This window comes from Choloepus didactylus, chromosome 16 (genome assembly GCF_015220235.1).
Source record: "Choloepus didactylus isolate mChoDid1 chromosome 16, mChoDid1.pri, whole genome shotgun sequence".
NCBI classification, from domain to species: Eukaryota; Metazoa; Chordata; class Mammalia; order Pilosa; family Megalonychidae; genus Choloepus; species Choloepus didactylus.
In genome coordinates, this window is record NC_051322.1 from 37,087,840 (window position 1) to 37,103,316 (window position 15,477).

The 15,477-nt window shown below is 38.5% G+C and overlaps 2 pseudogenes; both read right to left on the reverse strand.

The window, feature by feature from the left end:
- Positions 1 to 11,873: 11,873 nt before the first annotated feature.
- Positions 11,874 to 12,554, reverse strand: LOC119511497 (annotated as a pseudogene).
- Positions 12,555 to 12,806: 252 nt separating this feature from the next.
- LOC119511638 lies at positions 12,807 to 13,470 on the reverse strand (annotated as a pseudogene).
- Positions 13,471 to 15,477: the final 2,007 nt, after the last annotated feature.

Consider the following 15,477-nt stretch of genomic DNA (forward strand, 5'->3'; position numbering starts at 1 on the left):
TGTCTGTTGTCTCTCAGTCAGCACCCAGTCGTGTACAACAGCTTTATTTATCAGCTATGCACAAACATTTCAAAAAAACAGGTAGGGGAGAAGTTAAAAATAAAACAGGAATATTTCTAAATTCTTCACCAGGGCAAGCTGACATGCCTCCTAGATTGAGAATCTTTTTTTTTTTTTTTTACTTCTTTTTTGCTTTTTTTTTTTAATTTTTTTTACTTTTAGTTTTAATTTTTTTTTACTTTTTTTTTTTAAGTTTTCTAAAATGCTTTCTTGGCTTACTACAATAAATCAGTTTGTGAGCTTTAAAATGTTCTTAGAGACAGACAGCTTCATTAATGCCAGCTGACTGTGTGACAGGTTAATTTGTTAATAACCCTTATTAAAATGTACTAAATATACATTAATCTGCTTACTTACAGCATTTGAAGATTTTCTCAGTATCTTCCTCCAAGTCTGCTATTTGTTTTGGGATAGCAGCAGCTAGCAAAATGCTTTGGGAGTCTATTTTTAATTGGTCCAATAACTTTCTTACCTTCCAGATCCTACTACTCACTCAACATTGTACTAGAACCTGTGTACTAGAGCCTTTGTCCATGTACTAGAACCTGGACAGGACACAGCATGCAGTGCTAAACTAAAAACATTGTCCTGTCTTGTCTCAGGTCTATTGTCATCCTTATCATAATCGGTATCATCTTCATTATCATCATCATCAACATCATATTTTCTTCATCTTTTAGCTATTTCTTAAAAAACTGAATGGGAATTCTGAGCTTTGCCTTTCTCATCTCTTATGTGCAAATAGAGTCAGACACTTTGTGAACTGTTACGGTGCCCGCAAGTTAAAGTACGAGACAGCCAAACAGAATTTGAAGAGCCTTTATTAGCTGGCCGGCGACTGCTCACTGTCACTCCACGCAGGGAGTTCAGTAAGCAGCCCTGACCTGTGTGTGCTGGTGCCTTATATAGGCAGAAAACACATCCTAGAAATGCAAGCAAGCTATTTTAACAGAAGCAGAGTTGGCAGTTAGCTATTGGTTACAAAAGACAATTTAGCAAGGTTGGCATTTAGAAATCTTACAAAAAGTCTCACTTGGTTACAAAAGGTTTCACTTGGAAACGGTGCAATTGTTGATTGTTATAACGGTTATGCTTGGCTAATGTGTACAACCACAAGTTTCACTCCCTAAAACAGTACAGTTTCACTTCCTTCTTCTCACGGCTTAATGCTTACACAACATTTTTTATGGTGTAGTCATTGCCGGTTGAGGGGGAGGGGACCCTCCTGTTATAGATTAAGGGGAGGGGGCCTACTTCATGTACCCTACTGTTGCTTATAGTAACTATCTTGATAACTCAGAGATGATATTAAAAAAATAATAAAGGATGTAGCTAACTAAAAAAAAAAAAAATAAAAGAGCTAATTTAATTGACCAGAAACTTAATTATTTATTTTAATACTTATCCCGGTTTCCAAAAGCACACCAGGGAAGTGATCAAACAAATAGCAGAGCTACAGCAGCTTGAGTCATGCTTTGGAAGACAATCAGCAAACTGAACATGTTCCATCTGAAGTCTCCATGTAACCAACAAATCAAATAGACTCAGGAAATAGAAACCAAAGGAGTGGCTATACAGTTGTCTCTGAAGAAGAAACCCCATGGCATTTTCTAATGGTCACAAGTAGAAAATAAAGGATCCAACGATACAATGTAAAGGAAGGCCATTAACTAATTTATAATCCCTGTCACCATATAATGGTTTTATTATTATAAATTGCTTCCTATTATTAGTAAAGTTCTGTGTTATTTTTAACTAATGATATTGGCAAATTATTCCACAAATGACAATGCTTATAAACAATAAATTACCAGAAGTACTATGGTCATTCTCTGTCCTCTTGGGGTATTTTCTGTAAAAGTAAAGCACAAGATAAAAAGATGTTTATTTGTATGTTTGTGTGTGTAAATATCTAAATATTAGATACACAGAATCCTTACCCAAGTGTTAGTGGCTTTATCTAGGATGGCAAATGGGATGGAAGAGGGGTTCACACTGAAGAAAAACTTCCACTCTAAGGATTTTCAGTTTTGTGTGAAATGTTCACAAGAGAATATTTTCATAGATTATTTGTGTAATTACTTATAACCGTTTATGACTCCAAGGAAAAACATACAGGGAAATTTATATGTTCCATGTGATAGGAAGCTTTTTCCTACACATGACACCAATGACAGAAAAAAATAAGAAAATTGTTATATATTTATTGTATAGAAATGTAAAGTCTCAAGTGTCAAAACATGTTAAGTAATGTTAATGGTGAATAAACTGAGGAAAGGTTGCAACATATTTTTCAGACCAAGGGTCAGACTTCATAATTACAACTCACTTAACTGGTAAGAAAGGGAAACACTCCCAAAATAATAAACTTATAAAACAGTGCTGAACCACACTGTAATCAAAGAAACACATTTAAAAGCAGTATTACAATGTTTTCCCTATAAAATTGGCAGAGGTTGAAAGTAATAATAATAATCCCCAGTGTTGCCATGTGGGAAGGAAATCGGCATAATTGGTATGAACACAAAATGCTATTGGTAGGAGAAACCGGCAAAAAGAAAAAGAGAAGAAAATTTCTGGAGGTGAATTTTGCAATGTGGATCAAAATCTCAAAATCCCTAAACCTGTGTTTATCGTTTGGCAGAAAAGTTCTGCCTCTAGGAATCAGTCTTAAGCATATAATTGCATGCGTATAGAGATTAATATACATGTCTGCCTATCAGTGTTGTTTAAAATGGCAAATTTTCAAAGATTCTAAATATCCAATAGTTTGGAACTTAACTACAATGGAGTGCTGTGGAATTATTAAAAAATGATATTGCACTTATTATTATGGAAACATGTAGCACTGAATTTTAAAAATCAGTTTACAAAGAAAGGATGTATATCATAATTACATTTTTGTTTAAAATACTTTGCATAAGAAGGACAATTAATGACGTTTTATAGATAGTAGCGTTACTATAAACAATTTTGGTTTCTTCTATTTGCTTATTTTCTGTATTAAACCTTGATTATATGCACAATAAAAAGTGTTTGTAAAGTAACTTTTTTATTAACAATTCATAAATCCTGTACAATGCACACAGATTGATTATAGCTAAGTTTGGGGTCTTTTATCTTCAGAAAAGAATACAAATAAGAATTAATCTCCCAGGATTCCAGTTTTAGTTCTTTTTGAGTTTAGCTGAAGTTTAAAAGTCATTTAATCTCCAATCTTGACAGGATTCAGTGGGTGGCCAATGTAACATGGATTGACATCAAAATGTCAGCTTTAGAAATTTAATCCAAAAGGGATTTTTTTTTTCCAGATAGATGAAATGAGATAACCTGAGGGGGTGAGAATGGAAGCAACAGAGCATTTAATTGAAAAAAAAAAAAAAAACAAGTCCCTGTTGGTTTCAGGATTTCCAGTGCTTTATTGGACTTTCAGGGAGTAAGGAGACCTTATGAGATTGGTAGCTGGATACATCTCCCCCAATGTCCCCTGCAGCCTCCTAAATAGTTGACATTTCTCTAGCAGCTTTATAAAGTCAATTTACTTTGGGAATTGTACCCATTCAACTTTATAGCTTTAATTTCGTCAAGGTCCTTATATATTTTCCAAAAGGTTGATTAGTTAAGAAACAAACAAATTAACAGAAATCAAAGTAATCTGGGATAGTATGAAATCCAATAAAACTAAATACAGGTAACAGTTGGCATTCATGGTGACTTAGAAATTGCAAACCATTTTCATATGCATCACTTAGCTTATTCCAGATAGAATGACTGCAAAGGTAGATATTATATAATCTCATATTTATAGACGAAGATTTGCCCTGATCATGTAGTCATGCACGTTACTCTAGCAATCATAGTAACAGTACAAGGATAACAACCTGATATGATGCTACATATTCCATGCACTATGTCAGGACTTTCCGTAACTTATCTCCAATCTTCATAATAGAGCTAAAAGATAAGTATCATCATTCTCCTATTAAAGATTTGGAAACTGGCATGAGTTGCCAATTAACATGCCCAAGCTCACTTGTCCAGTAAATAGCATTTTCTGATGAACATTTGCACAAGTTCTTATTTGTCTATATATTTTATATCCAGTGCATGGGGAAAAAACAGACTGGATTAAAATTTAGACCATTTGGGAATTTATGAAACAAGCCAATTAGGCTTTCGAGATGCATAGGAAGTAAATAGTTACCTTTGTGATCCATTTTTAGGGAGGTCAGAGTAGAACATTTAAACTTGCTTTGAAGAATTCTTGAATCTGATTTTACAGCCTTGAGGCCTTGAGATTCTGGTAAAGTCTGCACTCTGAGAGGAAATAGAAACACAAGATTAAAATAGGTGGAGAAAAGAATAAATACAAAAAATAGTGTTGGAAAATGCATTGGGATGGCAGGAAAGTTAATTTCAAGATGTTGCATCCCCCACCCACCCACCCACCACCCTTGCAGGAACAATTAAGACAGAGTTAGGAGGCATAACTGCATTGAAAATGTTTAGGAAACAGAGAAATATTAAGGCTTAAGGCACAGCAGAATCCAAAGTCAGGTGCCTGTCTGCCTTAAGACCCTTCCAGGGTTGTTAACTTCTCACTGTATGTAAATTTGATAACATGGATGCACATGCAGGACACATTTAACCATGAATTGTTTTGATTATAATTCTAACTAGCTTAATTTAAAATGTTAGTTTCCTCAGCAAAAAGAAACTCGTTAACTAAAGAAACTTACAATAAGAACAAAGATGCTCTTTAGTTCTTGACATTATTTTAGTTATTTAAAAAAAAAGGAATTGATTATGCTCTAATTGGAAAAAACTAAATATTTGTTTTAGTTAGGAAATCTAATTGCCATAAACTTCAAAATAGTGATGAATCAGACATCATATATACTCAATTCAGAATACAGAGATTAGATTAGATCAGAATAGACTAGAGTCAGATTAGTAAAAGCCTATGATTAGCATAAAATATTATGATTGGGAATTAAACTCTCTCACTTTGAGTGTACTTTATAGATGCCCTATTTATTCATTGATTCATATTACAAATTCTTTCATATGGATTCAATAACAGAAAAGTTGAACCGCTTTTGATCTTAAGACTTTCTTGGAGATAGTCTTGATTAGATCCTCGGAGCAATGCTTCCCAACCTGTACTGCTCATTGGAATTTGCTGGGAAGCTTTACAAAATACTAATGTCTGGGAATCTCCCCCAGAGTTCCTTATTTAACTGGTCTAGATGTAGCCTAGGCGGGAATTTTAAAAGCTCCCCTGGTGGATTCTAATATATGAAAACACTGGTTTGGTGGAAAAGAGAGTCCAGCAACCCTTTATTCCTGCATGGCACTGACTGACATAAATGAAAGTAGGCATAGTCCAGGGTGGGTCTGGGGGAATAAGATTGAAGCAGTAAGTGTTCATTGCATGTGTGACTTGGATAAATGACTGTCTTGTACTTATTATTCCTATGCCTGTTAAACAACAAAAGAACAACAAAAAATTAAGTTGGGAGTTGTGGTAAATATATGGGAGTTGTGAGGCACTCAATTAAGGGAAAGGGTATTTCTGAACTTATACTTGAGTTTTCTATAGAATCCTTAGATTCTTTCTCATATAGTTTGCCTACTTTTGACCATTCTTTCAGTCAATAATTATAAGTACCAGCTATGTACTAACAATAGTGGTGGATAGAAAAGTGAGTAATAAATGAGTCTTGCTCCAGAGGAGCTTACACGTGAAAAGATAAAACACGTACACAAAGAGATACACACACACACACACACACACACACGTGCACGCGCAACTACAAAGACGTGATATATATGGCTGAGTACTGCAAGGGCTCAGCAAAGATTAACTATTCTTCCAGAATTGTGCATTGCTAATTATGCAATAAATGACTATGGAAAAAATATGTCTCATCAAAAACATATTTCTTTAATAATGTATTATGTGTATTTTTCTCATAAATAAAAACTCCTTAAGGAAAAGAATCCTGTTGGATTTATTTTTATATGTCCTGGATCTAGCAGCATTTAAGATCTGGAGTTGGCCCCAATACATTTTGTTGAACTAAAGTGAATTTGCAATTAAAGCCAGCAGGAAACTTCAGAGGATCAAGGGCACTTTAGAACTTACCTCTATTTGAAAACAGAATAGGAGACGCCTAACAGAGGGTGTTATAAGAGAGAAGCTAGTAAGCATGTTTGTGAGTCTGAGTTCTTAGTTCCAAGCAACAGAATCTACTTTAGCTAGTTTATAGAGAAACGGTTTTCTTAAGTTATATAGATATTTCACGGAATCATTGGAAAGGCAAAAGAAATTTGCTATAGGCTGAGCTTCCAGGAACTATTTCCATTCCACACTGCTGAACTGAAAGGAATTCCCTGAGGAAGGAAACTGCTACCCATAGCCTGTTCGGGAAGCTTTCAAATCAGGGAGCCACCACCATCGTGCTGGATCTGGCAATTCACACCAGCAAAATGGATGTTTCATTCACACCAGTTATTCCCCCCAACAACAATTCAGCTCTGAATCAGTGTTGTTTTGGCAGCGCCTAAATCATACACCTGTAATTTAGAATATATGCTAGGTTTTTGTTTTTGTTTTTGTATTTGTTTTTGCTTTTTTATTTTTGCTGATATGAAATGAAAATAAAGAATCCTGAGACACTGACTATGGGGATCAGATTCACCCCAGAGGAACCCCAGCAAATGACCTATCCACCAGGGACAGTGGGAATTCACTGAGAATCAGGACTCACTTCATGGAATCTTCTTGGCTGTTGAGTCTATTAATTCTCACAAAAGCCTCTTCTGGGACAGGGATCCTGGGAAAGACTCAAGGTGCTCTAGGGAAACAGCAGTTCCTAAAAGCTTTCCCCATCTCCCCATGCCTCAAGGGAACTATCCCTGGAACTCAACTGGGAACCTGATTTGTCTACCAGGCTGGTCCCCATGGCAGTGCACTCACCAAGCCTCAAGTCAGATTTGGTAATGAAGCATCTGTCCCTCCTGGTTCACTGAAACTGCCCTTTCTATATCCTGCCCTTGCAGGCAGGCCACTCAGCCTGAGGGTTCTCTGGTCTTTCTCAACCCCTCTCCCAGCAACTTCCAGTCCTCATCCCTAGGTTTTCAGCTCTGGGGTTACGGTGCTACTCCTTCTCTCCTGATGTTATTAAGAGACCAACTTGAAGAAAATTGAGATGGATATAGAACAAATCATCTCATCAATAATCCCCATGATCAGCCTTTAGAGTAGTGCTGATAGTCTGGGTATAAATGACTCTGCTTTGCATTAATCCTGTCAGAGCTGATGACAGAGAAGTGTTTGCTTCCTCTTTAGGTAGTCAGTAAAAATAATAAAGAACAAAAGACTGTTCACATTAAAATGAAAAAAAAAAAAAATGAGGAACCCATGAGACAGAAAGTTCTCAAACATAATGTGCATAAGAAAAAAAAAAAGTTGGACTGAAGAGCACAGTCATATAAGAGCACTTCTAAAGCCACAGTTAAATGCCAGCAATTTCTACTTAGATTTCCAGCTAATCAGGTTATTTTCTGCACCAAGACCATGTTCTTGCACATCAACTAAGCTAAATCCCTTGACAGTGTCAAAAGGTCTCATATTTTTCTATCCTTTGTTTAGGATTGAGATATATACTACTGAGTGAGCTGTTTTGCTCAAGTAGATTTGGATACTGATTTGTACATCTTTGTAATTTTTGTGTTAGTTTCAAAACATGTTTTCTTCACAGTTGGTGAGAACCACGATTTCCTGTAATTACTGTTCACAGTTTATTCCCCCAGGAAATATCCATGTCTTAGGCTCCTTTGAAAATCCAACTCAAAAAGACCCATATTTTAATAAATATCTGGCTAGATTCTTTAGATTCTTTACTTTTGAGATTGACTGCTTCTGCTGCCTGCTAATTCACTCTTTCAGTTGGAGTAATTCTATAGTTTTCTTTGCCACCAAATTCATTGTTGGAAGTTTAAGCTACCACATTATCCATGTATTTTTACAAACTTCTGGATTTCTGTTTTACTAATCTCTTTCATTTTACTAATTTCAGTCTCAGGCTTCAGAATTTCTTGTTTTTAATGGAACTGTGTTCCTAATAGACAAACAACTTAAAATTATTTCTGCTTTGAAAAGAATTGCTTGAAGTGCTGCTGTGTTGGCATCGGCCCGTCCGTATCATCATCCGATTAGTAGGAAGGATATAATGCCTACTCCTTCTCATCCGATAAATAGTTGGAATAGGTTGTTGGCGGTTATTAAAATGATTATGGTGATGAGGAATAGAAGGAGGTGTTTGAAGAAATGGTTGATGTTGGGGTCTGAGTGTATGTGTCATATTGAGAATTCTATGATGGATCACGTTACAAAGAGTGCTACCGGGACGAATATTAGTGAGAAGTGATCTAGTTTGAAGCTTAGGGTGAGTTTTATAGTTTGGATTGTTCTTCAGTGTCAGTTTGAAATGGTTGCTTCCTGTCCTAATCAGATGAATATAGTGGTTGGGATTATGCTGGTCAGCAGGGCATATATAATGGACATTTTTACATAATTTGGATATTGGTTGGTGTGGTAAATTTTTGAGGTGGATAGGATGGCAGGTGTGGCGAGGATAAGAAAAGTAATCAGGATGAAGGTGGGGAGTAGGTTAATTACTTTTATCTGGAGTTGCACCAGTTTTTTGGTTCCTAAGACCAATGGATTACTCATATTGTTTAAAAGTAAGAGAGCCATATTTTTATGTATGGAAACAAGAGTTAGCAGTTCTTGTGTAGCTATCTTGGTTGGCAAGGATTTTTGGGGTCCTATTTCTAGGTTCACAATCTAGTGTTTTTAGTAAACTATGCCTACAGTAGGGTAATCCCAGGATGAGTTTGGGGTTGATTGATAGGAGGGCCAGTGGTAGTAAGTGTATTAATATTAGTGTGTTTTCTCATGTAAAGGTAGGTTTAATTGTGTGGATGTGGTTGGTTGGGTTGCCACGTTGCGTGGTGATTAGCATAAATAGTGAGTATATGGAGGTAATAATTATGTTGAGTCCTAGAAGTGCAATTGTAATGTTGGATCATAAGAATGTTGGTAGGATTACAAATAGTTCTCCGATTAGGTTGATTGTGGGTGGGAGAGCTAGGTTGGCTAGGCTTGCTAGGAGTCATCACAGTGCTATTAGGGGTAGAAGGGTCTGAAGTCCGCAGGCTAGGATTATAGTACGGCTATGGATGCGCTCATAGTTGGTATTGGCTAGACAGAATAGTAGGGAGGAGGTGAGGCCGTGTGCGATTATCAGGGCTGAGGCTCCTATAAAACTCCATGGTGTTTGGATAAGGATGGCTACGATTACTAGGGCTATGTGGCTTACTGATGAGTAAGCGATTAGGGATTTTAAGTCAGTTTGGTGAAGACAGATTGAGCTGGTTATGATTATCCCTCACAGAGATAACATTATGAATGGGTAGGCTATTGACTCGGTCAGTGGGTCAAGAATAGTTGTGATGCGTAGTATTCCGTAGCCTCCTAGTTTTAGTAGGATAGCTGATAGAACTATTGAGCCTGCAATGGGGGCTTCGATGTGGGCTTTTGGGAGTCATAGGTAGAGTCCGTATAGTGGTATTTTTACTATAAAGGCTATTATACACGCTAGTCACAGGAGTTTAGATGATCAGGTTGCTGGTCGTGGTTGTGATCAATATTGGGCGATGAGAAAGTTGAGGGATCCTAGAGAATTTTGGATGTAGGTTAGTGCTACTAGCAGGGGTAGGGACCCAATTAGTGTGTAGAACAGGAAGTATAGCCCTGCGTTTAGTCGTTCCATCTGATTGCCTCATCGGGTAATAATAATGAGGGTTGGGATTAGAGTTGCTTCGAATAGGATGTAAAATATGATTAGTTCAGTGGTGGTGAATGTTATGATTAGGAATATTTGAGGGAAATGAGGATTGAGATATATACTTTCTTCTGGGTGATTGTGTCCTTGCGTAGGTGGGACTGGCTGGCTATAATTATTAGGGGTAATAGTCAGGTTGTTAGAATTAGTATGGGTGTGGAGAGGGGGTCTGTAAAGAATAGTAGCAAGAAGTTTAGGCTAGTGCTGGTAGTTTGGTAGAATATTGATAGGCTAATTAAGCTGATGAAGAGGCTGTGGGCAGTGGAGTTGATTCAGATTATGTTGTTTTTTGATAGTCAGGTGAGAGGAATTAATATGATTGTGGGGATGATAAGTTTTAGCATTGTAGAAGATTGAGGTTTTGGATGTAGTCTAGCCCGTAGGTATTTGAAACTATTACCAGGAGAGCTAGACCTAGTGCGGCTTTGCAGACCATGAATACCATGAGGATGATGGATATTATAGCGGATAGTGTGTGGTGGGTGTTCAAGATTATTAGGGTGCTTAGGACAAATAGGGATAATATTAAGCCTTCTAAGCATAGAAGGGAGGATATTATGTGTGATCGGTACAGTAGCAGTCCTAGGAGGGCCATGGTGAATGCTAGGAAAATATTGATGTAGATGGATGGCATATGATAATTATGAACCTAATCATAGTCTAATAAGTCGAAATCATTTGTTTTGAGTTAAACTAATTATCATATTCAGTTCATTCTAAGCCTTTTGGGGATCATTCGTAAGCCAGTCCCAGTGCTAGGAGTGAAATGAGAATGAGGGCTATAATCAGTGTGGGGCTAAGGTTGATTTGTGAAGCTCATGGGAGTGGCAGGAGTAAAGCAATTTCTAGGTCGAACAGAAGGAATGTGATGGCCATCAGGAAAAATTTTATAGAGAAAGGGAGTCGGGCTGATCCTATGGGGTCGAATCCACATTCGTATGGACTTGATTTTTCGGAGTAGGCATTTAATTGGGGCAGTCAGAATGTGATGGTTAGGAGTAGTGAGGCTAGTGCGGAATTAATGAGTAGGGTGAGGATTAGATTAATTGTTCTTTTCCGGGTTTGTTATCGGAGCTGATTGATTGGGAGTCAGTTGTACTTGTTATACTAAAAGGACATGAGCCTCATCAATAAATCGAGACATAGAGGAACAGTCAGACTACATCTACGAAGTGTCAGTATCAAGCTGCTGCCTCGAACCCTAAGTGATGGTTAGAGGTAAAGTGAAATTTTAATTGGCATAGGAAGCAGACAATTAGAAACCAGGAGCCGATAATCACATGTAGTCCATGGAATCCTGTGGCTACAAAGAAGGGTGAGCCATACACTCCATCAGAGATAGTGAATGGTGCTTCGAAGTATTCCGAGGCTTGCAGGAGGGTGAAGTATACCCCTAGAGCAATTGTGATGAATAGGGCTTGGAGCATGTGCTTGCGATTTCCTTCTATTAGGCTGTGGTGAGCTCATGTGATTGATACTCCGGAGGCTAGAAGGATGGAAATGTTTAGAAGGGGTACTTCGAGTGGGTTAAGCGGGTTAATTCCTGTAGGGGGTCAGCATCACTGAGTTCTGGTGTTGGTGCCAGGCTGGAGTGGTAAAAGGCTCAGAAAAATCCTAGAAAAAAGAAGACTTCTGATAAGATAAATAGAATTATTCCGTATCATAGTCCTTTTTGTATGGTTGTTGTGTGGTGTCCTTGGAATGTTCTCTCTCGTACTACGTCTCATCATCATTGATATATTGTCAGGAAGTTGGTGGTTAGGCCGGTGATCAGTAGGGCTGTAGAGTTGAAGTGGAATCACATTACCAGGCCCGAGGTTATCAGTAAGGCGGACAGGGCCCCTGTTAGGGGCCATGGACTAGGGTTAACCATGTGGTAAGCATGTGTTTGGTGGGTCATTAGGTATTGTCGTGTAGGTAGAGACTAACTAGGAGTGTGAATACGTAGGCCTGGATAAGCGCTACTGCGAATTCGAGGACTGTCAGTAAGATTAGAACCATGAAGGTGATGAGGGCTGTTGTAGGGCTGATAGATATTAGTGCTAGTGTAGCACTTCCAATCAGGTGTATGAGAAGGCATCCTGTGGTAATGTTTGCTGTAAGCTGCACAGCCAGGGCCATAGGCTGAATAAATAGGCTAATTGTTTCGATGACCACTAGCATAGGAATAAGGGGGATTGGGGTGCCTTGTGGTAGGAAGTGGGCTAACGATGTTTTGGTTTTGTGGCGGAAGCCTATAATCACTGCTCCGGCTCATAGTGGGACGGCTATCCCCAGGTTCATAGAAAGTTGAGTGGTAGGGGTAAACGAGTGGGGGAGTAGTCCTAGGAGATTTGTTGACCCAATAAATATAATAAGTGAAATTAGTATTAGGGACCAGGTCCGTCCTTTGGGGCTCTGAATAATTATTATTTGTTTTAAAATTAGGTTGATCGCTCATTGTTGGATAGAGATGAGTCAGTTTGCGATCAAACAACTGGGTGAGGGGAATAGGAGGGTAGGGAGTATTACGATGAGGATTACAATAGGAATTCCTATTACTGTGGGAGTGATGAAAGAGGCAAATAGATTTTCGTTCATTTTGCTTCTCAAGGGGTTAAGTGTTTTTGCTGTATTGAGTGTTTTGGGTGTTGTGGAGGCAGGGAAGTTGTGTTTGGTAAGTTTGAGTTGTATTAGGGTAAATAGTGAGATGAATATTGAGAGGATGGTGATGGATCATGTTGATGTGTCTAGTTGAGGCATTTCATTGAGGGGGAGTTCAGGTTCCCAGTCTTTAACTTAAAAGGTTAATGCTAGAGTTGCTTCTCTAATGATTTAGAGTATGGATGTAGATCAGTCTTTGAAATGCTTAAGTGGGACAAGTTCAAGCACAATTGGTATAAAGCTGTGGTTATCCACAAATTTCTGAGCATTGGCCATAGTAGAGGCCGGGACGTGAAGATGTAAGGGTGGCTTGATTCAGTCGTCCTGGGATGGCGTCGGTTTTGAGTCCCAGTGAGGGGACAGTTCATGAATGGAGTACGTCTTCTGACAAAATTAATATTCGGATTGATATTTCCATAGGCAGAACAACTCGGTTGTCTACTTCTAACAGTCGAAGTTCTCCGGGCTTTAGGTCAGAAGTGGGGATCATGTATGAGTCGAAGTTAAGGTCTTCATAATCTGTATATTCATAGCTTCAGTATGATTGATGGCCTATAGCTTTTACGGTGAGTAGTGGGTTATTGATTTCGTCCATTATATACAGGATTCATAGTGAGGGTAGGGCAATTAAGATCAGGATAATAGCTGGGAGAATTGTTCATACAGTCTGTACTTCTTGGGCATCTATGGTGCTGGTGTGGGTGAGCTTGGTTGATAATATTAGTGAGATGATATATAGCACCGAGGTGCTAATTAAAAATATGATCATCAGCGTATGGTCATGGAAGTGAAGTAACTCTTCCATAATTGGTGATGTGGCGTCTTGGCATCCTAGTTGTAGGGGGTAAGCCATAGAGGTGTAAAGGGTTCTAGCCTATAATTTAACTTCGACAAAGTTATATAATTGTTTCATTAATGCCTCGCTTATAAAGAAAGTCATACTGTGTATGAAGTTGGCTTGAAACCGATTTTGGGGGGTTCGATTCCTTCCTTTCTTGGGCTAGACTTTTTTTTTTTTTTTTTTTTTTGGCTTAAACAATGGGAATTTATTGGCTCATGGTTTTAAGGCTAAGAAAAAGTCCAAAATCAAGGCATCATCAAGGTGATGCTCTCTCCCAGAAGACTGTGGTGTTCTGGGGCTGGCTGGCTGCTGGAAATCCTTGGTCTTTGGCTTTTCTGGCACATGGCATCCTTTCCTGGGGTTTCCCTTCTCTTCTGGGTTCCGTTGACATTCGGCTTCCAGCTGCGCCCTCTGGCCTTCTCTCTCTGTGAACTTCCTTATAAGGTCTTCAGTAATAGGATTAAGACCCATCCTGATTCAGCTGGGCCATACCTTAACTCAAGTAACCTCATCAAAAAGTATGATTTATAAGACTTCACACCCACAGGAACGGATTAAGTTTAAGACCATGTTTTTCTGGTGTACATAGCTCCAAATCAACTTGGGCTAGACTTTGATGAATGCGGGCTCTTCAAATGTGTGATACGGTGGTGGGCAGCCGTGAAGTCATTCAGTGTTGGTGGTAGTAAGTTCTACCAGTGACACTTCACGTTTAGAGGCAAAGGCCTCTCAGATTATAAAGACTATTAGTATCACTGCGGTTAGCGAAATGAAGGAGCCCATTGATGAGATTGTATTTCACATTGTGTATGCGTCGGGGTAGTCAGAGTAGCGTCGTGGCATTCCTGAGAGGCCTAGAAAATGTTGAGGGAAGAATGTTATGTTTACACCTACAAACATGATTACAAAGTGAATTTTGGCTCAAGTTGTGTCAAGTGTGTAGCCTGAGAATAGTGGGAATCAGTGTACGAATCCTCCTATAATTGCAAATATGGCCCCTATGTATAATACGTAGTGGAAGTGGGCTACTACGTAATATGTGTCGTGGAGGACGATATCTAGTGATGAGTTTGCCAGTACGATTCCTGTTAGTCCGCCTACTGTGAATAGGAAAATGAAGCCAAGGGCTCAGAGCATGGCCAGGGATCATTTGATGTTGCCTCCATGTAGTGTAGCCAGTCAGCTGAATACTTTTACTCCTGTGGGGATAGCGATAATTATGGTGGCTGATGTGAAATATGCTCGTGTGTCTACGTCTATTCCCACTGTAAATATGTGGTGGGCAAAATCAGGAATTTTGTACTATCAGAAACTCCAGTGCCACTAAACATTATCAAATGGTTGCAAATAAAATGACTGAATGAATCATTGTTATGTAAGTTTACTGGTTGGTGGGAATCAATGTTTTTGTTTAATCGAAAGTAAAACAACTACCATCCACATGTTCTTGAATTTTTTTTATTTTTTAAAGCTGACTCTGTGGGAATTGTGGAATAGCACCATCCACCTGGGTCATTGGAGTTCAACAGTCAGGTCACATCACTGGGCACCCTGGTCAATCTGCTGTGGCTGCAGCACTAAAATTACCAGGTTCCCTCAGTTAAAAGATAAACTTATAAATTAGAGACTACGTGTTAAAAAGATAAATTGTTGTGACAAAAAAAGAAAAGCCAACAAATGAGACAGCAAAACCAAGAAGGTCCAGAGGAGTATGCAGACTTGTTTAAGCCAATTAAAGTAATCCCTGAAATCCAAAGGGCATCCAGCAATAACTGAAACCCCAATCCTATGGCTAGTGGAGTGGAGGAGCAGTGGGAAGAAACTGGGTCCCTGATCACATCATTGAGTGTGGTCTGCCATCCCTACAACTCACCCCAACTCCGGGCTTTCCAATTATATTAGTCCAAATGGCCCTCTTTTAATAGTAATAAAAACTTACATCGTGCTTACATAAGTGCCACTTACACAGTGCTTACAAGAAATACTCTAAGTGCTTTAGATATATTAACTCATTTAATC